Here is a 23,099-nt window from a genome sequence, read left to right as displayed (position 1 = left end):
TTGTGATGGAGTGGACCTGTGAGCCAGAAAATGGATTAAGTCAAACAGGATGCTGAGGTTCCAAACAGTATTGTTCAGCTTAAGATTGTGATGCAGGAGTCTTGGTGAAGGGACAGAATTTCTGGAAACTGTTGATGATAGCTTTGGTCTTCTAATATTTAATGTGCACAGAGGCAGTAAAGGCGGTGAAGAGGTGACTAAAGATGGATCAGTTAAAAAAGGTGACATTGCAGAAGTAGGAAAGCAAGTCTTTGCATTGTATGGGTGGTTGGTGCCAGAAAGTTATAGCACGCATCAAATGTTCCAAGTTTAGATATAGCACTGGGAAGATAGAGAGTAAAGTTCCTTTGTCTCTGTTCCAGCCAAATATTTGACCTTTACTTCAGGAGGGTACCCTATATTTGACCAGCTATTCTACTGAGTTTGCCAGTTAGTACTAATTTAGAGTCAGTTCCGTGTTCATGTCCAGACCCAGTGGAGACTGGCATGAGTTGGAGAAAACTCATTTAACATTGGAATTTCATGGCCATGAGAGAGTAAGATTTCATCTCATTCATTGAATTGAAATGAAACACTGATCCTAGAGGTAAAACATTAATGTGTTAAGTCAATATGCAATCTGATCCCACACTTTCAGGTACTTGTTTTCCAATGATGTAAAACATCAACTATAAATTGTCCTTCCAAACCAAAAAAATCAATGCATTCAGCAATTCTCTAGTTTTTTCTGGCCTATGTATCAACCATTGGTATAACGCAAAGGAATTGCTTAAAAAATATATATTCTCAGCCTTTCTGGTAATATTTTTGTTTACAATACTCTTCAAGACTTGGTGAATAAAAAATTTGTATTTTGAATGACAATGAATTATTCATGCAAAAAGAATGAGCTTTGAATATTTAAATCAAACTATAAATAGTGCATTATCTATGATGAAAGATCTTTCTTTTTATTATCTACTCCATAATAACATAAGACAGCTTGGAGTTGATGCTTTAATATCTATGGCAGTAAATGCTATTATATTGGAAAGAATGATTATTGCTGAAGACCGCATCTTGCAGATGCTAACTCATGAAATTCAAATTAACCTCAATGTTAAACAGCTTAGGGGGTTTGTTAATAGATCACTTTTGGCTGTGTGGCATTGTGGGTGGATTAGAACTGATTAATTACAGTAAAATACGCAAGAAGTAGGGAGTGCAACTGCTTCATATAAGATTGAGTTAAAATGTTTAAATAGGTATGATGTTGAGGGAGATCATTGTTGCAATCCTGTTTGGGAATGTTAACTTTTAAGGAAGAAATCTGAACACCCGGTAATTAACTGACAGAACTATGCCACAAGATTTCACGTTTTTAAACAAAAACAAACTTTATTGTATTTCAAAACTGAACATCCTGCTTCTTTCAGCAGACACAAATAAATTAAACAAAAGAACCTTCTAATCAAGGCTTTACCTTAAATCACTCCATGGCAACGTGACTGACAGCCTGTTCCCAGGACAAATGCAAATTAATTACCTTTTAATTCCAAAGTTTTCCTCGATTTTGGGAAACCATATGAATAATTTCTATCTCCTAATGGAGTTTTATGATCCTCTTTCTTAGAATCGCTAGCTCTTAGCTTCTCCTGTGGCAATAAGGACAGACACCCTGTCTCTACCAAGAGGTCCAGAAATGGGTCATTCATTAAGTGTTTACACCTCCCCCTCTGACCTTGTAAGATAAACATAGGGCAGCTCTTAATTGTAATTAATTCCCAGCTTGTTTGAATTGCAGTCACTTCAGGATTGTTACCAGTTTCTCAGTTAGGATTTTCATTTATCTTGTATTTAACACTTTAATCTCCTAAAGCTAGAAGTTACATTCTAACACATACAAATTATGAACTAGATAGTCGCAGCACCATTAACTTTTTAAAAAGAAATTCAAACTCCCAATTTTTAACTGCAAGAATCACACCACAAGATTTCACATTTTAAACAAAAACATTTACTGTACAAGAGTTAAACAAAGTAAGTACTACTAACAGCAATACATTTTGTAAACACTTGGATGTTAAACCCAAAAATCTCAACAGACCGCTTCCTGTTCTGCTTTTAAATACGTCCAAGAATGTTCTTGCCGATTCCTTCACTTCTAGGATCTCTCTCTGTCTCCCTCTCTCTTTCTGTCTCCCTCTCTCTTTCTGTCTCCCTCTCTCTTTCTGTCTCCCTCTCTCTTTCTGTCTCCCTCTCTCTTTCTGTCTCCCTCTCTCTCTCTGTCTCCCTCTCGCTCCCTCCCTCCCTCTCTCTGTCTCCCTCCCTCCCTCTCTCTGTCTCCCTCCCTCCCTCTCTCTGTCTCCCTCCCTCCCTCTCTCTGTCTCCCTCCCTCCCTCTCTCTGTCTCCCTCCCTCTCTCTCTCTGTCTCCCTCCCTCTCTCTCTCTCTGTCTCCCTCCCTCTCTCTCTCTGTCTCCCTCCCTCTCTCTCTCTCTCGCTCTCTCTCTCTGTCTCCCTCCCTCCCTCCCTCTCTGTCTCCCTCCCTCCCTCTCTCTCTGCCTCCCTCCCTCTCTCTCTGCCTCCCTCCCTCTCTCTCTGCCTCCCTCCCTCTCTCTCTGCCTCCCTCCCTCCCTCTCTGTCTCCGTCCCTCTCTCTCTGTCTCCCTCCCTCTCTCTCTCTCTCTCTGTCTCCCTCCCTCTCTCTCTCTCTCTCTGTCTCCCTCCCTCCCTCTCTCTCTCTCTCTCTCTCTCTCTGTCTCTCTCTGTCTCCCTCTCTCTCTGTCTCCCTCTCTCTCTGTCTCCCTCTCTCTCTGTCTCCCTCTCTCTCTGTCTCCCTCTCTCTCTCTCTTTGTCTCCCTCCCTCCCTCCCTCCCTCTCTCTCTCTCTCTCTCTCTCTCTGTCTGTCTGTCTGTCTGCCTTTCTCCCTCTCTGTCTCTCCCTCTCTGTCTCTCCCTCTCTGTCTCTCCCTCTGTCTCTCCCTCTCTGTCTCTCCCTCTCTGTCTCTCCCTCTCTGTCTCTCCCTCTCTGTCTCTCCCTCTCTGTCTCTCTCTCTCTCTTTCTCTCTCTCTCTTTCTCTCTCTGTCTTTCTCTCTCTCTTTCTCTCTCTCTCACTGTCCCTCTCTCTCTCTCACTGTCCCTCTCTCACTGTCTGTCTCTCTCTCTCTCTCTCTCACTGTCTCTCTCTCTCTCTCTCTCTCTCTCTCTCACACTGTCTCTCTCTCTCTCTCTCTCACACTGTCTCTCTCTCTCTCTCTCTCACACTGTCTCTCTCTCTCTCTCTCTCACACTGTCTCTCTCTCTCTCTCCCTCTCTCACTGGTCTCTCTCTCTCTCTCTCTCTCACTGGTCTCTCTCTCTCTCTCTCTCTTTGTCTGTCTCTGTCTGTCTATGAGGATTCCACTGCTGATCTTTTCTACTAGCTTCACCAGGCAGATCTAACAATTTTTAATTCCTTATGAATTTGGACTTTTCTTTCAGAGCATGGGCCCCACTTGCAATTCCTTCCTAATGGTGTCTCTGCTCCTTGCTCTGGCTTTTCACAGATTCACAACTGCCTCCTCACAGTCTTCCAAGCTGACTAACTGCTTCTGTGAAAAATTAGAGATAAAACCAAAACAAAGGGTAGTTCCCTGCAACCAATCCCCATGGCAATATGGCATACCTGGGATGCCCCAGATAGAGGTAAACTAATTAACTTCAATTTTAAATCCGTCCTTTGACCTGAGTCTATGGCTACATTTCAAGACTGCGAAGGGGGACGCCTTTTTTTTATGTTTTACCATTTCTAACCTTGACCATATGAAATAAACACAGGCCACCATTTGAATTGCAATCACTTTACCACCTGTAAACCAGATCCTTCCATTATCTTAATTTTAAAAACTTCAATTGCCAAATTAAAGATTATATTCTTACAAAGTATGAATCATGAAATTAGACATTTTCACAACATTGGCTAGCCTTAAATGTGACTCATAGCTAAGGCCCAGTGTAGATAAAGAACTTCCTCAGAAAAAAAACTGAAGTAAAATTCAAAGTCACTCTCCCATAACTTAATATTGTTTAGAAACATTGGCTGGGATGTTCTGGTCCTGTCGCGGGTGGGACCCGCCAAGGGCGAGGCTGCGCCCCAGCCAGAAGTCCATTGACTTGCGGCGGGACCCGAAGTTCGCGGCAGCGGGCAGGTGCAGAAAATCCCGCCGATAATATTTTCAGGAACCATTTGTTTTCCGAACTTCGAATGGGTCAGAACAGTGGGATTTATTGTAGTGTGGCAAAAAATAGAATCATACAGCAAAGAAATGAGACTATTTGACCCAACATGGCTGTACCAGCTGTTTTAAAAGTACTATCCAAATAGCCCCCTTCTCCTGCTGTTTACTCATAACCTTGAAATGTTTTCCTTTTCAAGTATATATCCAGTTCTCTTTTGAAAGTTACCATTGAATCTGCTTCCACCACCCTTCCTGCTCCCACTCTGCCAAGCAGTGCATTCCAGATCATAACTCGCTATGTTTAAAAAAGAAAACCTCCTATACTCTGGTTCTGCCAAATACAGCAAAGAAATGAGACTATTTGACCCAACATGGCTGTACCAGCTGTTTTAAAAGTACCATCCAAATAGCCCCCTTCTCCTGCTGTTTACTCATAACCTCTGAAATCTGTGCCCTCTGGTTACCAACCGTCCTGCCAGTAAAAACAATTTCTTCTTACTTAGTCTATCAAAACTTCCTCAAAACTTTGAACATCTTTATTAAATCTCTCCTTAATGTTCTCTTTAAGGTGAACACCCCAAGCTTCTCTACTTTCCCCACAAAAGTGAAGGTTCTCATTGCTGGCATTATTCTGGTAAGTTTCCGAGGCCTTAACGTCAGTAGTGACTCAGTGAAATACATTCCACATGCAGCCTTTGGAAGCACAGGGCATCTCAGACAACAGCTTCTAACAACTCCATATACTCAATTAAGTGCAAAAATATGGAAGTTGCTGTCTGATTTACATTTTGTCACACAATCTGGGCCAATGTACATACTATTATCTTCTAATTCTAGACCAAACTAGATACACAAAGGGTGGACTTTTCCATTCCGGAGACCAAGTATGGTGGCGGGCGGGAAAGTTGGTGTGATTCCTGTTGAGCAGCGGGATGTCCAAACACATGCGACCTTCTGCTTTTCAGCTCATTAATTATGCATCAGCGAGGAGCTCAATGAATCTTGTCGTGGGGCAGGCAGGAAGTTGCCTGCCCTGCTGTTACCTCAAGGGGCTGAAGGCCCTGGTGCCATATTTAAGCAGCACCCGGACAGACATTCACTCTTCCATGTATAGTTGTTTAACTCTTGTCCCGGGACAGTCTTTAACTCTTGCACTCTGTTCCTTGACCACTCCCGCCCTCACCGCTCCACCATGTCCTACCTTCATCTCACTTTCTCCCGTTGTGTCCCCTGCCGCAGTCCTGCCTCTGTCTCATCCCTCCCTGCTGGTCGTGCCTTCCATGCCCAACGTTAGTGCAGCTTGTGCTACAGGCATTCCGTACTTAGGTGGGTTAAAGATGGGTCGAGTTTCCCACTGAATTATGTCTGGAGGCACATTTGCATCTCACTGGAATTACATCCTCCCTCCAAACCTCCCTTGCAAGTCAGGAGATCAAAATTCCAAACTAATATTCTGCTGAAGGGAAACTGACTTTTTCATTCGTGCCAAATTAAGTGCTCCCACCCGCCGCGATTCCAGCCGCTGGTGGGAGTGAAACTTCTGCCCTAAATCTTTGCAGAAATGCAGAAAATGAAACAACTGGATATGTTTCAGTAGTCAACATCATCCATCGTTGGTGCTGGTGTACAGGTGAGCTGTACAAAAGAGAAGAAATAACTTTATAGATGGATTTCATACCTTCAGGAGTACGCAAAATGCTTCATAGCCAATTAATTGCTTTTGGAAACAAAAACAAAAATATCTGGAAAGACTCAGCAGGTCTGGCAGCATCTGCAGAGAGGAACACAGTTAACGTTTCGAATCCGAATGACCCTTCAACAGAACTAAATGAAAATAGAAGAGAGGTGAAATATAAGCTGGTTTAAGGGGAGGTGGGACAAGTAGAGCTGGATAAAGGGCCAGTGATAGGTGGAGATAACCAAAAGGTGTCACAGACAAAAGGACAAAGAGGTGTTGAGGTCGTGATATTATCTAAGGAAGGTGCTAATTAAGGGTAGAAAGCAGGACAAGCAAGGTACAGATAGCCCTAGTGGGGGTGGGGTGGGGTGAAGGAATCGAAAAAGGCTAAAAGGTAGAGATAAAACAATGGATGGAAATACATTTAAAAATAATGGAAATAGGTGGGAAAAGAAAAATCTATATAAATTATTGGAAAAAAAAGGGGGGGATCGGAAAGGGGTTGGGGATGGAGGAGAGAGTTCACGATCTAAAATTGTTGAACTCGTATTCAGACTGGAAGGCTGTAAAGTGCCTAGTCAGAAGATAAGATGCTGTTCCTCCAGTTTGTGTTGAGCTTTACTGGAACAATGCAGCAGGCCAAGGATGGACATGTGGCATGAAAGCAGGGTAGAGTGTTGAAATGGCCAGTGACAGGGAGGTCTGGGTAATGTTTGCAGACAGAGCGAAGGTGTTCTATTTTGGATTTCCAGCATTCGCAGTTTTTTTTGCTTTTATCTAATTGCTTTTGAAAGGTAATCACAGTTTGGAAGCAAGCCCTGCAACCAATTTACACTAGCAATATCCCATAAAAAGAAAATGACCAGCTAATCTGTTTTCATGGATTTCATTGAAGGCTTAATGTTAACCAGTGGAACGGAAGAAGTCTACTACTCTTTGGATAGTGCTAAGCAATCTCCTAAATCCACCTGAACAGGAAAACAAAGGCTTGGTTAACGTTTCATCCAAAGTTGGTGATTCCAATAACTTAGTACTATGCTGAACTCTCAGTTTAGATTATGTGCGCTCCAGTCTTGCAGTTACTAAACCAACCATTTTGAGTGGATGCCCTAGCAAAGCTCTACTCTGTATTGTCATACTTAAAATGTATGCTTAAAGAATAAGTTGCTATGTATTCAAACAAGCTTCCTGGATTGGGGTGGGGTAGTGTTTAAAGTGTATAAGTGGCCTAAAGCCTGACCATCTGGTTCTGGAAGCCAGTCAGCTCGATTCTACTTGTAGCTATCCTTGGTTTAAACTCCTGCAATTTTGTGAATCAAGAGGTTTGGCAAAAGCTTGTAGTGTCCTTGCCTCATTGGTGATGAAGTTCTGTTTGTATCAGCAGTTTCAGATATTTGTATAGTAATGGGAAAATGAATTGAAACTTCATGGAATTGATTATGTTCCCTATGCTGAGCACCAGTGACCAGGTATTGAGAGGTCAGCTCATTTGTGTACTTTTCTACTGCTCTGAATCATTGTTCATGATACACTGAGTGTGCCAAGCTGCAGTGTTAGATGGCAACAATCAGTGAATTTTCTGATATAGGTGTGAGGGGGCATGGGACAGGAGTGCTGGGAGATGCTCTGGTTGTTAGATGTTTCTTTTTCCCACCAAACAATTCCAAATGATCGTTATGTGGCAGGAATACTGACAAGATGCTCCAGCAACACTGTTGTAAACAAGTTAATTTGCCTCTCCTGTCGCTGCTTGTCTTGCATTTCAAAGTTAAATAACTGTGCATATATAGAGCCTTATAATGTTATTTATGTTAATATGATTTGCTGTGAAAGGTCAATAAATAATAAAAGATAAAGCTCACTGTCATTCCCTCGCCCCTGCCCCCGCCCCATTCCCCCAACCCATGCAAAATCTCATTTAAGTTTTGACATTACACCTGGCAGAATTTGATTTTTTTCAAAAAATTCATTCACGGGATGTGGGCTTCGCTGGCAGGGCCAGCATTTACTGCCCATCCCTAGTTGCCCTTGAGAAGGTAGTGGTGACCTACTTAAACCGCTGCAGTCCATGTGGTGTAGTGCTGTTAGGTAAGGAGTTCCAGGATATTGACCAGGATATTATTTGAATTAATTTGCTTTTGTATAATTGCACAGAGTGCCTTAGACGCAAAGTACAGTTTTAGCTAAACAATGAATATGTGGAAGTATTTAATACATTGCACATGCAGTCAATGACAGCAGTACCATAGAGGCAATTTTCCAATATTGTGCCCCTGGTGGAGAGTCTCAACTGTCAAGAGTGCATTAAGTTTGAGCAAGGATTGCTCACAATTTTCCGAACATTTTAAGATTGAACCTCAACTATAAACTAGGCTGTGTGTATTGTGGATTTGCTGTGCTGAAGTAATAGAAACTTCTTACCATGCCAAATACATTCTCGAATATTCAGAGAGATATTTGGAAGAAATACTTGCATGGAAACTGAAACCCCTCTGGAGAGATCTTGAGCATTTTGCCAAGTGTATTAAAGCCTGTGAAAAATTGTATCTCTGTTATTGACTTTTTTAGGTGCCTGATGTGTTGTCTTAACTTTCTTGAGAATCCATTTATCTGTGCATAGTGGACAAAATTAAACTTGGCCAGCAGCAGGTGGTCTAAAAACAGAATGTGCACACAGGTGCTTTTGAAGCAAGTGAGATTTGCATTTTAGTGTTAAATTGTATTGTTGGTTGGAAGAGATTTTTTCCTTTTTTTTCAGCGCTGTAGATTTAGAAACTGTGTCAAGATTTTTATTGCTGATGGCTTGAGGTCCATCTGTGAGGTAGGAAAATCTTAACAGAATGGTGCATTGACTTGTTAAGGCCTATATTTCATTTTGTACCTTCAAAACGTTCAGGTCAGTGTGCTGATGGTAGTAAAACCAGTGGTGCACATCTGACATTGATCATGTCCTTTTTTGAGTGAGCCAGTAAAATTTTGTATGGCTTTGTAGTAACAGCCATCTGATTATGGAGACCACATGTGAAGTAATCCTCAAAGAAAACATTGAGCTTCATGCAGAGAATGCCTTCCAGTGAATTGGACAATAATCTGACCTGAGCTGTGGAGGACAAGTATGGCCGAATAAGAAAATATGTTTCTTTCTTCCAAGAATGGTTTTGTGCAAAGGTTGCAAATTGCAGTAATAGCTTACTATGTAGTCAGAGAATGTTTTTTCAATTTATTTGGTTAACCGAGGTACGAGATGTGTGTGCATCTACTGTCCAAAGGAAAACCAGAGGTTCTCCATATAAAGCATAACACGGTGTTCTCAGTCGGACAACAATCAAGGCCGTAGAATTGCAATTGGGATTCCATCCTCAAATTGGCGATAAGGATCCGAGGCGCCAATATAATAAAAACAGAACCTGGGGCAATAATTTATAGTCTTTAAATTTGCTGTTCTAATTGAAGGGAATTCTTATGTACTTGTAAGTCTAAATAGCATGAATGTGACAATATTTCTGATCACACTTAAAGCCTAAAGGGAATATTACTTGGCGTTTCAAAATATTCAATATTTTTACCTGGTTAGGAGCAGTAAAACGTTTGCAATTTTCTCCCTTGCACCATCAATTTAAAAGTAATAATGAAAGCATAACTTGTTAATGTGCTGAATTTCTGTGTTTATTGCATGCCTTAATAAAATCCTGATTGGTGCAAATGCTTATATTTTTAAACTAAAAGCATTTGCTTTCCCACTTGAAGCCACCTTTAAAAGTAAGAAAAAATTGCATTTTAAACTCGTCATTATATAACTATTTCCAGAAGACGTCTCTTGGAATTCAAATCCAAGTTGAGTACGTGTTTGACTTATTGTATGTAATGGGTGATTTCTTACTCCTTTTTATAGGATGCTGGACCAGAGCAATGTTCCTTGGTCAATGATGTCAAACTACTTACTGATTGACCTGAGTTCTTCTGATTTTTTTTTTTAGCAGCGGAAATATAAGGTGCCTCTAATAGCACTATGGGACTGTGTGCATCAGTTCAAGGCCAGCCCTCTTCCTGTATCTGAGAGAGAGGCTTCTATTTATATAGCACCTTATTATGTCTTTCAGATAATTTCACATACAGTGAATTATTTTAAAGGTTTGAGAGTGTTAAGTAGACAAACAGGTGACTGTTCTGCATATCCTGCAAGCACCAGTTATTTTTTTCCGATTACATTGACTGAGGGAATATTGTTAACTTGAAGATTGGAAGAGCTATCTGTCCTTCAGGTAACCGCATGGAATATCTAATGCCCACTTAAATCATTGGAACAGGCAGGTGAGGGAAGGCAAGTGGCACTTTGTCAGTACTACAATGAATTGTCGGTCTGGATTATGTGCTCCCGTCCTGGCATAGAATTTGATTCCACAACCCTGACTCAGAAATAAGAGTGAGATGTGAGAAAACATTGAGCTATGCCTCATGTAAACCAAGTGTGAAAGAACATACAGCTGGAAATGCAACAAACCAGATGTGGTTCATTACAAATATTCTAGTGCTGGGTTGTTCATACAGAAGCAAATGTTTAAAATGACAGCCTGTTGCATGCAAAGATTCGGCCCTTCAGTAAGTTCAAAGATAGATGGCAGTTTTTGCTTTCCAGTAAATCTTTTTAGTTTTGCCAATTTAAAAAAATGCAGTGTATGGGCTGTGTATATTTGACGTTAAAGACCTGGGCCATTTCTACTAATATTGTACAGTTGGTGTAATTTGATGCATGCTTGGGTCCAGTGAGAGCAGCTTCTCCAGAACAGCAAATGGAGTTCCTTACTTTTATATTGTTGTAATATTATCCAGAATGCTTGATCAATTGCAGAGAACTGCATTAAAAAAAAAGTTGTCAGTGCTTTTGAAGATTGTTTGTACAAGTACTGTTAAGTTAATGCTACTTAACGAAAATAATAGATTGAGTTGTCCTTGAAAGTTAAGACAACCTGTGCCTACAGTCTGAGTAATTTGGTTAGATTGATAGACTATTTGAGGCTTTTTTGGTTTTGACAGTTCAGTATAGTTAGGACTCATTTGAGATTGTACAATATAGTAATAACTCTGAAGGACTTTATAAAGAGTAACTGAAGCCTTGCAAGTAACGGAAAAACTTTCGTCTTTCATCAGTGTATTGTAACAGGGGCTGTATTGCATTTGCACATTGTATTCTATATTGGTTCATTTGGAATTTTATGAGAACCGATTTAGGAAAGAAAGGTGCTATTTTTGAAAGTACTAATCATATTCAGTAGAACATTGGTTGTTGCTTACTTCTGAAGAATTGGTTGAACTCACTGTACAAATATTATACATGCTGACATTCTATTATAAAATTATCAAGTGTCTTGTTCCAAGGTTAAAGACTGAATTTTTGGTCATCTGATGTAAGAGCAGCCTTGTGACCCCTTGTCTGCACTGCAGTATTCAGGGTGCATCCTGATCACAGCGCTGGCAATTGCCTACTAAATTCAGAGATGCTCCATTGAAATGATCTAATATTTTAGATTTTAGCACTAAATTATTTGCTTTGTTTTACATTGCTTAAATCATGTTATTGGATATTTTAAAACATTGTAGTACGCAAAACAACTTTGAATTATCAGGAGTTTATTAAATGTCTGCATTCTGTTTGCTGCTTTGCAGTGAACTGACTGAGACAAGTTTTGAGTGTATGAGCATTCCCAGATCTTTCCTGGCTTTTTCCCTCACTAGTCTCACACCATGTCAGCTGAGCCTCAGTTGGTAGCACCCTCAACTTTGAATCAGAAGGCTCTGAGTTCAAGACCCACTCCAGAGACTTGAACATTAAATTAAGGCTGACACCACAGCACAAAGGAGATGTTGTCTTTTGGATGCAATGTTAAACCAAGGCTCTGTCTCCGCCACACCCCCTGTTCCCACTCCCCAGGTAGATGTAAAACATCCCTTAGCACTATTACAAAGAAGAGTAAGGGAGTTATTCCTTTATCCTGACCAATATTTATCTCTCAATCAACATCACAAAACAGATTCTCTGGTCATTATCAAATTGCTGTTTGTGTGAGCTTGCTATGCGCAAATTGGCTGCCAAATTTCCTACATATTACAATAGCTACTATACTTGAAAAGTACTTCATTGGCTGTTTAGCATTTTGAGACATCCTGTGATCATGAAAGGTGCTGAATAAATGCAAGCCTTATATTGAGCATGTATATCCCTCATATTTTCTTCTAATGTGCAACCCCTTGAACTTAGTAAATAGACCCATTAGAATAGATTGATACAATCTTTTGATATTTATAAACTTGATGACAATAAACCCAGTCCTAGAATCTTGATGATGCATTCTGTCCTTGTGTAATTCATTAAAAGCACTCATCAGTCTTTTACTTCCTACCAGTAGCTTTACATAAAGGTTCTTGTGCAAAAACAGCATACAGTGCACTTATGGTTTCCTTGTTTTTTTTTGCTAGTCAGCTGGGTGTCTGCACCTGCTGGAACCTGTTACCATGTTTCAATCTCCCATCAAGTTACTAAGAAAATCTGCACCCACCTCCATTGTTTCCTTTTGATCAGTATGGAGTACACACTTACCCAATTACAGAGAGTTTCAGCGTAGGCTGACAAGTGGCAGGTAACATTTGCGCCAAATAAGTGCCAGGTACTGATCATCTTCAGTAAGAAAAGGTGTAACCACATTGCCTCATAATGTTGACACTGACACAAGCTGTTTTAAGACGTAGCAATTTACCGCGTAGCAATTTTGTCAAAATGACATTCTGTTATTGTCACTGTGACTGATGAATTTGACAGGAACATTGTAATGATGTACATTCTTGTTAACAAGCCTTGCTATATAATACAGTATGACTCTTATTTGGAGCAGTGTCACAATGTGCTACAGTGTTAAATAATATATTTTTTAAAATTATGTACTGTGCATTCTTAAAATTTTGTTTTAATCAACTTTGCTCTATTTGGTAGTGGTAGCTATAAAATGCTCCTCAGACTTTTAAATGAGGCACATTTGCATGAAAAATACTGGACATTGGAATTGTGTTTGGTGTCAACAATTGAAGGTATGAACATAAATAGCTGAGCGCTGAAGGGGCAATTTTCCTGAGATAGAAGGGAACCATAGACAAGGGGGGGAAGCATTTACGACTTTGATAGTCATTTGAGTTTCAGCATCTTTGGGCAACACAATATACTTCCAGACGTCTTTAATGCTTATTGTACAGCTTAAGGCCTACTGTGCTCATAGCTATAGTTCTGAATGTCCTCTTTTCTATAACTTCTGTTGTGCACAACATGATGACCATAATGGTAAGAAAATGAACATTTTGAACTTTTCTCTATCCACATCAAATATTATCCCTGCTCTGCCTGAAGGCATTGATTTCTTGCTGGATTACAGATTCACAGACATTCTGTAGTACCTTCACTAAGTGTTATAATTCTTGTGCTTGCCCTGGCAATGACTGTTGGCAGGTTGTTCACCATAGGGGACATCACAGCAGAAAATAATTCTGGCCACATACAAGTACTTGCTCTAAGGGTCATTGGGTAACAATTGGGAACAGGAATTCTGGCAATTATTGTTATTGGCTGATTTTAACACACCATTACAGATACATGAAAATGACTATCCCTAACTGCATATTATATTGAGGAACTATTGAAGGATTACAAGGCTTACAGCCATGATTAAGTGTGTAATTTTAATCTAAACTGCCCAATAGAGGGTTCCATTAGCTACCTCCATTTTGCATCTTGTCAGATTTTACTTTCCAATGAAGTTAGTGAGTATTGTATGTGACTTTTCTTGCATTATTATTGCATTCAAATGTTTTGTCAATTCGAATAATCCAATAAATGATTTGAAAAGAAGCAGAATGTGAAAATAAGTCCTGCATAATAATTTGCATTCCTATGGATCTCCTGCCCTGGAAGACATCATCTTGGAATGCTGTAGAAAGGGGGATCATGAAGGAAAAGGGAGGGAGGGAAGAATGGTAATTAGGAAAGAGAAGGGAGGAGGCAGTACAGCCCGAAAAGAATAGTTTAAGGGGCTTTCGGTGGTGGGACAAATAGATGGAGGCCCAAAGAATGAGAAGAATTATAACTGAAATAGAGCTATAGTTGTTCAGCAGGAGCAGGAATGATAAGTAGAAGAGCAGGACCCATTAAGGGCAAAAAGCTGAAGAAGATTGTAGCTATATAGTGAATTTGACTGTGAGGGCAGCAGCCATATAATTAATCTGTTGAGGAAACCATTGCTGTCCTGAACAGATGATCTGTTTATCTCGCTTGTTCTTTCTTTTACCTTGAAATACAGGAAGCACAGATGACACTCTTTGACTAATACTTGGTCAGGATAAACAACACTCTGTTCAGTTTTCAACACCAAATCTCAAGAAAGATACTGGTACATTGGCTTGGAAGAGGGGAGTGATGCAGATTCATAAGAACAATGCCAGGATTTAGAGTGTTAAATGGGCAGGACACGTTACATAACTGTGGCTTGTATGCCTGAGCAATGTTCCTTAATTTGCATTCCACTGCATATAGATGGCTGCCAGTGGATCTAATTGGGGTGTTTAAAATGATGTTGGGTTTGATAGGATAGATTTAGAGAAACTATAACCTTTAATGGGGTGGATCTAGAACAAGTGGACATAAGGGCTAGACCATTCTTGATTAAAATCAGGAAGCATTTTTCCACGTAAAGAGAAGTGGAATTCTGGAACTCCCCAAAAGCTGTGGATGCTACTTCAATTGAAATTTCCAGAATTAAGATTGATGTATTTTCTATGGGTAAGGATTTCAATGGATATTTGAGCAAGGTTGTTGAGGTGTAGATGGGGCGTGTTCTAAGTGAAGCCAGAACTGGTTCAAAGGGATGAAGGGTTCCTATTCATTAAATCAATCTACCCCCTGGCGCACTGACCTCTACCTCGTGGAGGCTGAACGTCAACTCGCAGACACTTCCTCCTACCTCTCCCTGGACCATGATCCCACCACTGAACATCAAGCCGTTGTTTCCAGGACTGTCACTGACCTCATCTCCTCTGGGGATCTTCCTCCCACAGCTTCCAACCTGATAATCGCCCAACCTCGGACGGCCCGCTTCTATCTCCTACCCAAAATCCACAAACAGAACTGCCCCGGTAGACCGATCGTCTCAACTTGCTCCTGCTCCACAGAACTCATTTCTCGTTATCTTGACTCCCTTCTCTCTCCCCTTGTCCAGTCCCTTCCCACCTACATCCGTGATTCCTCTGACACCTTACGTCACATCAACAATTTCCAGTTCCCTGGCCCCAACCGCTTCCTCTTCACCATGGACGTCCAATCCCTCTACACCTCCATCCCCCACCAGGATGGTCTGAGGGCCCTTAGCTTCTTCCTCGAACAGAGGCCTGAACAATCCCCATCCACCACTACTCTCCTCCGTCTGGCTGAACTTGTTCTCACACTGAACAATTTCTCCTTCAACTCCTCTCACTTCCTCCAAATAAAAGGTGTGGCTATGGGTACCCGCATGGGCCCCAGCTATGCCTGTCTCTTTATGGGGTATGTGGAACATTCCTTGTTCCAGTCCTATTCCGGCCCCCTTCCACAACTCTTTCTCCGGTACATCGATGATTACTTCGGTGCTGCTTCATGCTCTCGTCGGGACTTGGAAAAATTTATTAATTTTGCTTCCAATCTCCACCCCTCCATCATTTTCACGTGGTCCATCTCTGACACTTCCCTTCCTTGACCTCTCTGTCTCAATCTCTGGTGATAGACTGTCCACCAATATCCATTACAAGCCCACCGACTCCCACAGCTACCTCGACTACAGCACCTCACACCCCGCTTCCTGTAAGGACTCCATCCCATTCTCTCAGTTCCTTCGCCTCCGTCGCATCTGTTCCGATGATGCTACCTTCAAAAACAGTTCTTCTGACATGTCCTCCTTCTTCCTTAACCGAGGTTTTCCACCCACGGTCGTTGACAGGGCCCTCTACCGTGTCCAGCCCATCTCCCGCGCATCCGCCCTCACGCCTTCTCCTCCCTCCCAGAAACATGATATGGTCCCCCTTGTCCTCACTTATCACCCCACCAGCCTCCGCATTCAAAGGATCATCCTCCGCCATTTCCGCCAACTCCAGCATGATGCCACCACCAAACACATCTTCCCTTCATCCCCCCGTCGGCATTCCGTAGGGATCGTTCCCTCCGGGACACCCTGGTCCACTCCTCCATCACCCCCTACTCCTCAACCCCCTCCTATGGCACCACCCCATGCCCACGCAAAAGATGCAACACCTGCCCCTTCACTTCCTCTCTCCTCACTGTGCAAGGGCCCAAACACTCCTTTCAAGTGAAGCAGCATTTCACTTGCATTTCCCCCAACTTAGTCTACTGCATTCGTTGCTCCCAATGTGGTCTCCTCTACATTGGAGAGACCAAACGTAAACTGGGCGACCGCTTTGCAGAACACCTGCGGTCTGTCCGCAAGAATGACCCAAACCTCCCTGTCGCTTGCCATTTTAACACTCCATCCTGCTCTCTTGCCCACATGTCTGTCCTTGGCTTGCTGCATTGTTCCAGCGAAACCCAACGCAAGCTGGAGGAACAACACCTCATCTTCTGACTAGGCACTTTACAGCCTTCCAGACTGAATATTGAATTCAACAACTTTAGGTCTTGAGCTCCCTCCTCCATCCCCACCCCCTTTCTGTTTCCCCCTTCCTTTTGTTTTTTTCCAATAAATTATATAGATTTTTCTTTTCCCACCTATTTCCATTATTTTTAAATATTTTAAAATATTTTATGCTCTCCCCACCCCCACTAGAGCTGTACCTTGAGTGCCCTACCATCCATTCTTAATTAGCACATTCGTTTAGATAATATCACCAACTTTTAACACCTATGTGTTCTTTTGTTCTGTTGTTTGTGACATCTTTTGATGATCTGCACCTATCACTGCTTGTTTGTCCCTACAACCACACCAACCCCCTCCACTTCTCTCTCTCTCTGTCTCTCTCTCTCTCTCTCTCCCCTCCCCACACACACCTTAAACCAGCTTATATTTCACCTCTTTCTTGGACTCACTCAAGTTCTGTCGAAGGGTCATGAGGACTCGAAACGTCAACTCTTTTCTTCTCCGCCGATGCTGCCAGACCTGCTGAGTTTTTCCAGGTAATTCTGTTTTTGTGTTATCTGTTTAAATAGATGATCTAGTAGAGGTCATTAATATATCTTCTGGACTCTTCAATGGACCTGGTCACATTTCTGGAATATCAACTTACTTTTGCCCATGGAATATAAAGGTTTAACTTTTTCCCCATATATATTGGCCTCAACTGCCTGAGCTGTCATTTTAGGCTTATTGAAGAGTTGCAGAGTTTTGAAACACTTATCCGGAGCTCAGCTTGCTTTGCCACATACGTTGCATTGCCAAGTCAGCTTGTTTTCGCATTAGTGTTGTCCACTGCCAGCTGTGTCTCTTTTCCACTGTTGCTAAAATTTTACACTTTGAAGGCTTGAGGTGATCCAAAGGTGGATCGATTTCTCAAACACCTTCTTTCTTCCACAAATCAACTGTTCATTCAAAATTCCTTATCAGAACACAACCCATTCCTCCTGCCCATGCTGAATTCCGTTGACTCCTCATGCCCCAATGAATAGGTTGTTAATTTTTCAAATCCATGGGCTCTCCCAACCTCAGCAATTTTTGAAGGGACATCATGGGTTTCTATGGAAGAACAAGCTATATGAGCTGGTGGTTGCCATCACCTGCACACGCACCGTTTGGTCCTCACTTTCTTGCTTCACCATTGGAAGCTAGTCTTTCAGATGTTGCACCCCTGCGTTCTCAATCTTGCTTTCCAAATCCTCCCTAACACAGCACACCACCCCCACCTTGCCATTCCTCTCTCTTGAAAGCCTTTAAGGGAACCACTCCTTCAACTGTGCTTCCAAAACCTAGGGCTGGATTTTTAAAAGGTTGGGGTCTGGATCGGACAGCGCTTAACTTGACGCCGACAGCCTCTGTACTGGTTCCCTGTCACAAGACCAATTAGAATAAATAAATAAATTAATTAAGATTCTGTTCCCATGCCCCACGTGGGCAGCCCATGTTGATTTGCACTACCTTACGTCCAGGACAACATGTTGGGTAGCAATTTTTCACCAGAGGGAAACCACCACTCCCCGTCCCTCCAGACTCATAAATAGCCTCTGGGTCACAGCTGCAACTGCTGGCTGTCCCCTAGAGGGATTGTTGCTCCAGGGTCATGGCTAGGTAGCTGTGGTGTTTTTAAAAAGAAAATAAACTTACTGGCACTTGACCCTCATTGTCTGCAATCTCACAAAGTCAGCTCCCACCTCGGCTGCTCGGGCAGCTGATGATTGAGTGCTGGAGGGCCTCCTGTTGACCCTCCAATGTTGGGAACCGGTCTGCTATGGACGACTAGCCTGCTCCCTGGGCTTTAATTGGTCAGAGCATTGAAATTGAGGTGGATATATCCAATGTATGCCATGCAGTATTGGAGCTGGCACTAGGCCCCATGCCAGCTTCCTGCCACCTGATTAAAAATCCAGCCCCAAGTTTCTTATCCTGTTTTTGCCTCCTCCTTAGTGATCACTTCTCAAGTTGTTTCTCTCGACTTGAGCAGCATAGGAATGTAAGTTATCGCAAATTAATTAATCTGGAAACTGTTTTCTGTTTGCATTTCCTTTGCTAAGGAAGGATTTACTAAGAAAATTTGATTGTAAGGAAATATGATACTGCTGACTCTCTTGGACCTGGACAATTCTCTGAAGTACAGCCATTGAACAGGATCGTTTCAATTTCATTAATGCACTAAAAAGGATCAATTTTCAGCTATCATTTATCAATATAAATAACATGATACATCAAAACTGGATTTAGGCAGAACTTCCTGGGCTTGCAAAAGTCACTGGCAGAAAATGTAGCTTTTGACTTTGCTATTCTGCCTCATAGCCCATGCTTGGAAATAATTCAATCAGTCATGAGCTGAAAGACATATTTGCCATTAAGCCCAACTGCCTCAGGTTTTCCTGAAACTTTTCTATTGGATTGAGATTAAAATAATGTTCCGAACACTTAACCAGCTCAGTGCCTTCTTTAAATATTGAGAATACAGATGCTCACAAACACAGTTTAACTTTTCAAAATATTTTAATTAGCCAGTTTTGTACTGTTAGCCAAGCCACAATGCCGATGGATGTTCCAAACCCTGCTTCAATTGCCCAGAAGTTAGGCACTACAGGATTGAGGTGGGCAGGTGCAGGTGGCAGCCAGGCTTTATGGTGATTGATTTCTCCATGATTAAAATAATGCGCAACGTAAGCGGGTTTGTTTGGTCGCCAGCAGAGTAAAGCAACAAAAGTAGAGAGCTACTTCTTTAAGTATAAGGGTTTATAGCTATTATGCTAATTGTTAGAGTGCATCATCAGTGATGTCAGATCACATGAAACTGGAATCTGGGGGAAGCTGGTTCTAATAGAGTTCTGCTACAGTCCATCTCTGTAAAAAGTGTAATTAGTTAATAAACATTCACTAGTTTGTAACAGCATGGTTTCCAGCTCTCTTCTACCAAAGATACCCAGACCTAAGGCTGCGATATTAATACATAGTGGAAGTGGTAAGTGAATCCCACCAACGCCGAAAAGATGGGAAAGCGGAAAAGCAGTCAGCTCAGCAGAGCACACTCAAGAAGAGCCAATAGCAGCCAACTGAGTGACAAATTGTTACCAGAGTCCCGCGACAGCCAAAAATAAGGTACGCAGAGATCTGGAGAAAGCCTTGCCCCCTTTCCAAGCCCCTGGAGCATGCGGAGGGCCTCAACCAGGCCATACACTTGATCAACAGGCACCGCCACTTCCATCACTACCATACTGCCTCTGAACTCGTGGAGAAACCAGATAACAATCAGGTCATTGTGCTACTGTATGCAATCAGCAGCAGAACTGAAGGCATTTTAATATGACAGTGGGTCAACAAGTCCCTTCGATTCCTACTTTAGCTTGAAAGCAATACTGGTACAGACTGGGAAAAGTTTGACAGAGCCACCCAAACCTCTGCAGCAAGTATTGATTCCTTTCAAAATGATTGTTATTGACTACCAGTTCAGAGAGAGTGTGAAGGGACACCCAGAATTCCCGCCAGCAAGCAGAGCGGGAAGAAACAGGCTGCAGCTGCGGTCATTGTAAGATGTTTCTGTTGTGGTGGGAAATGATCACTGCTGCCACATCTGTCCAGCCATTAATGCAGAATGCCACTCCTGCCACAGAAGGGGGCATTTTCAAACAATCTGCCATGACAGGAAACTTTCAGCTTCAGGTCAAAAATTTATAGGCACACTATCCCTAACAACAGCTTCTAAAGCATTAGAAAACGTCCATGACTATCAACTGTTTTTTAACTGATGTCACCGAATCCAAAGGGCATTTTTTGCACCACAGAAGTAATGGTTAATTGCCACAAGATGACTTTTAAATTGGATACCGGAGCGGGAGTGTCCATTCCCTCTGATAACACACCCTGGCTGAAACCTGGTTCCCTCCAGTCATCCACCACCCTTCTCCATGACCCAGCAGGTGCTGAAAGGATAAGATCATGCCATTCTTCATTATAAAAGAAGAGAAATTACTGAAGTCCTTTAAACCATCCACAATCCGGAGTCCTCCCTACTGAGCCACAGGGCTTGCACTGACCTGTGCCTTACTTGCAAGATAGATGAGTTGGTTAATCAAGATAGACCTGAAAAGTTCAAGAGAGAATTCCCTAAGTTATTCACTGGACTGGGGAAGCTACAAATAACATACCACATCATTTTCAAAACAACTGCTAAGCTAATGTGCTTATTTACCTCAGGGAACGTTCTGCACCCTCTCTTACGAAAGCTCAGGTGGGAGTTGGATGTCATGCTACACCAGGGGGTGAAATCACCTGTCACCCAGTCCACTACTTGGTGCTCTGGCATGGCGCTTGCACCTAAACCTAATGGTTCTTTGTGTGTTTGTGTTGTTGACCTTACACAGTTGAATAAGGCGGTAGAAAGAGAAATTTGCCCCATGGCATCGATTGACAGGAGCTTGGCAAAGCTCACTGGGAGCTCAATTTTTACGAAATTAGATGCCAACATGCCTTCTGTTGGAATCACCTCAGCACTCAAAATCTTCCAATTCACTATGATGGACATCTTAGAAGGCCTTGAAGGTGTCATCTGTCACATGGATGACATTCTCATCCATGGTTCTGCTATGACAGAACACAATACCAAACCACGGGCATTACTGTGATGCCTGTAGGCTGTGGGTCTCGCACTAAGCCACAAGTGAGTTTTCCAAACCCACCATCAACTTTCTGGACCACATTGTCGATACCTCAGGAGTCGAGGCAAATACCCAAAAGGTAGCTGCCATCAAGAATTTTCTGCCACCCTATTAGTCGATCAAACTCCAATGTTTTATGGGAATGGCCAACTAGATGGGTAAGTTTCTGCCCAGCCTGGTACACAACACTAAACCGCTGAGACAGCTTTTAAAACAGTACCAGGCTTGGTTTTGGGGCACACACCAATAATGGGCCTTTGATACAATCAAGCACATGCCCACATTTACCCAAATCTGGCCCACCATTATCCAGAACTGCCCACTATAGTTGCAGCTGATGCCACCTCCATTGGCTTAGGAGCGGTTTATATCAAATCCAGCTCAATGGCTCCTGACAGCCGGTCTACTACGCCTCCAGGGTGCTAACGAATATCAAACAACAGTACGCTGTCAACAAGAAAAAGTCCCTGGCAGTCACATGGGCCTGAGAAGTTCTCTGATTATATCCTTGGACTCAAATTCACCATCCAGATCATAAGCCATTAGTAACCTTCCTCAATACCAAGGAGCTGGCAAAGATGCCACCCCAAATCTCGAGAAGTTCTGATTATACCTTTTGCTCTTTGATGCTACCAAAAAATACATTCAGGGCAAACTCCAGACGGTGGCTGATGTTTTATCCTACATCCCTGTGGAGAGGCCTGCATAGAATGATGTCTCCTTTGTTGCTGATGTCGAGTCCTATGTCTCTTCGCCGATTAAGTTTCTCCCAGCGGCTGCTCAAAAATTAGAAGAAATTTATACCACTCAAAGCCGACACTGAATGCATGCAAATTCGTGAGTACTGAGTGACTAGCTGGCCTGCATAGATTCCCACTAATTGCATTTTAAAACAATACTTGTGAACAACCCACCATTGTAGCCTTATGGATGACCTACTAGTCTATAATGACCACATTGTCCAGCCTGAGGACTCTGGGAATAACATTCTCCAATGCTTATGCCTGGGCATTACCCAGTGCTGAGCATGAGCTTGTAACTCCGTCTGGTGGCCTGGTACGTCGAAGGCCATTGAAGGTTTGGTCTCTAATTGTCTAATGGGTGCTGTCCATAGGGAAGACCGCAAGGAACCTTGATGGCCTCATCTTTCCCATCTAGCCCATGGAAGCACCTCTGAATGGACCTGTTTGTCTTCAAAGGTAAAACCTTCCTCATTGTCATTGACTACTATTCCTGATGGATTGAGGTCAGGTGCCTACTCAGCCCACCTCAACAGCAGTTATCCATAGAACCATAGAACACTACAGCACAGAAAAACAGGCCATTCGGCCCTTCTAGTCTGTGCCGAAATATTATTCCGCTAGTCCATAACTCTCCAGACCTCTCCCATCCATGTATCAATATGTATCACTATACCTGGAGATTTTTGCCACACATGGCATCCTGGCTATGGTCATTTTGGATAACGGCCCACAGCTCACAAATGATTGCTTCACTGAATCATATGGTTTTGTACACGTCACCAGCTCACCTAGATACCCACAGGCAAGTGGCGAAGCCGAATGGGACTTCTGTACATTCAAGGCCCTGTCACAGAAGAACAACAACATTGACTTGGCCTTGCTTAGTTACCAGTCTATACCTTTACACAAAGGTATGACTCCTTGGGAGCTTCTAACAGGTAGAATATTATGTACTCGGCTATTGAGTCTACCTCATACTTTGAAACCAGGTGCCACTGAGACCAACTTGGACAAGGTCTGACAGAAGGAGGATCGCTATTGTGCAAAACAGGCTGTTGCCTTCAACTGCTGTCATAAGGTGCAGGAACTGCCAGCAGTCCATCCTGGGGAGTCTGTCCAGATCTG

The 23,099-nt window shown here is 42.4% G+C and overlaps 1 protein-coding gene across 7 annotated transcripts in view; it reads left to right on the top strand.

The window, feature by feature from the left end:
* The window catches only part of fam49a (family with sequence similarity 49 member A), a 224,647-nt gene that overhangs the window by 97,274 nt on the left and 104,274 nt on the right, over window positions 1-23,099 (top strand). Inside the window, exon 4 of one of the 7 annotated variants that reach the window (XM_041188226.1) lies at window positions 4,764-4,829. The exons of the other annotated variants lie outside the window; for them this stretch is intronic. The gene's annotated coding sequence lies outside the window, so the exon portion shown is untranslated. The remainder of the gene's footprint in view (window positions 1-4,763; window positions 4,830-23,099) is intronic. 7 annotated transcript variants of the gene reach the window in all.

The sequence above is a fragment of the Carcharodon carcharias genome, chromosome 5 (genome assembly GCF_017639515.1).
Source record: "Carcharodon carcharias isolate sCarCar2 chromosome 5, sCarCar2.pri, whole genome shotgun sequence".
In the NCBI taxonomy this organism is placed as follows: Eukaryota; Metazoa; Chordata; class Chondrichthyes; order Lamniformes; family Lamnidae; genus Carcharodon; species Carcharodon carcharias.
This window is presented reverse-complemented; position numbering and strand designations above follow the sequence as displayed.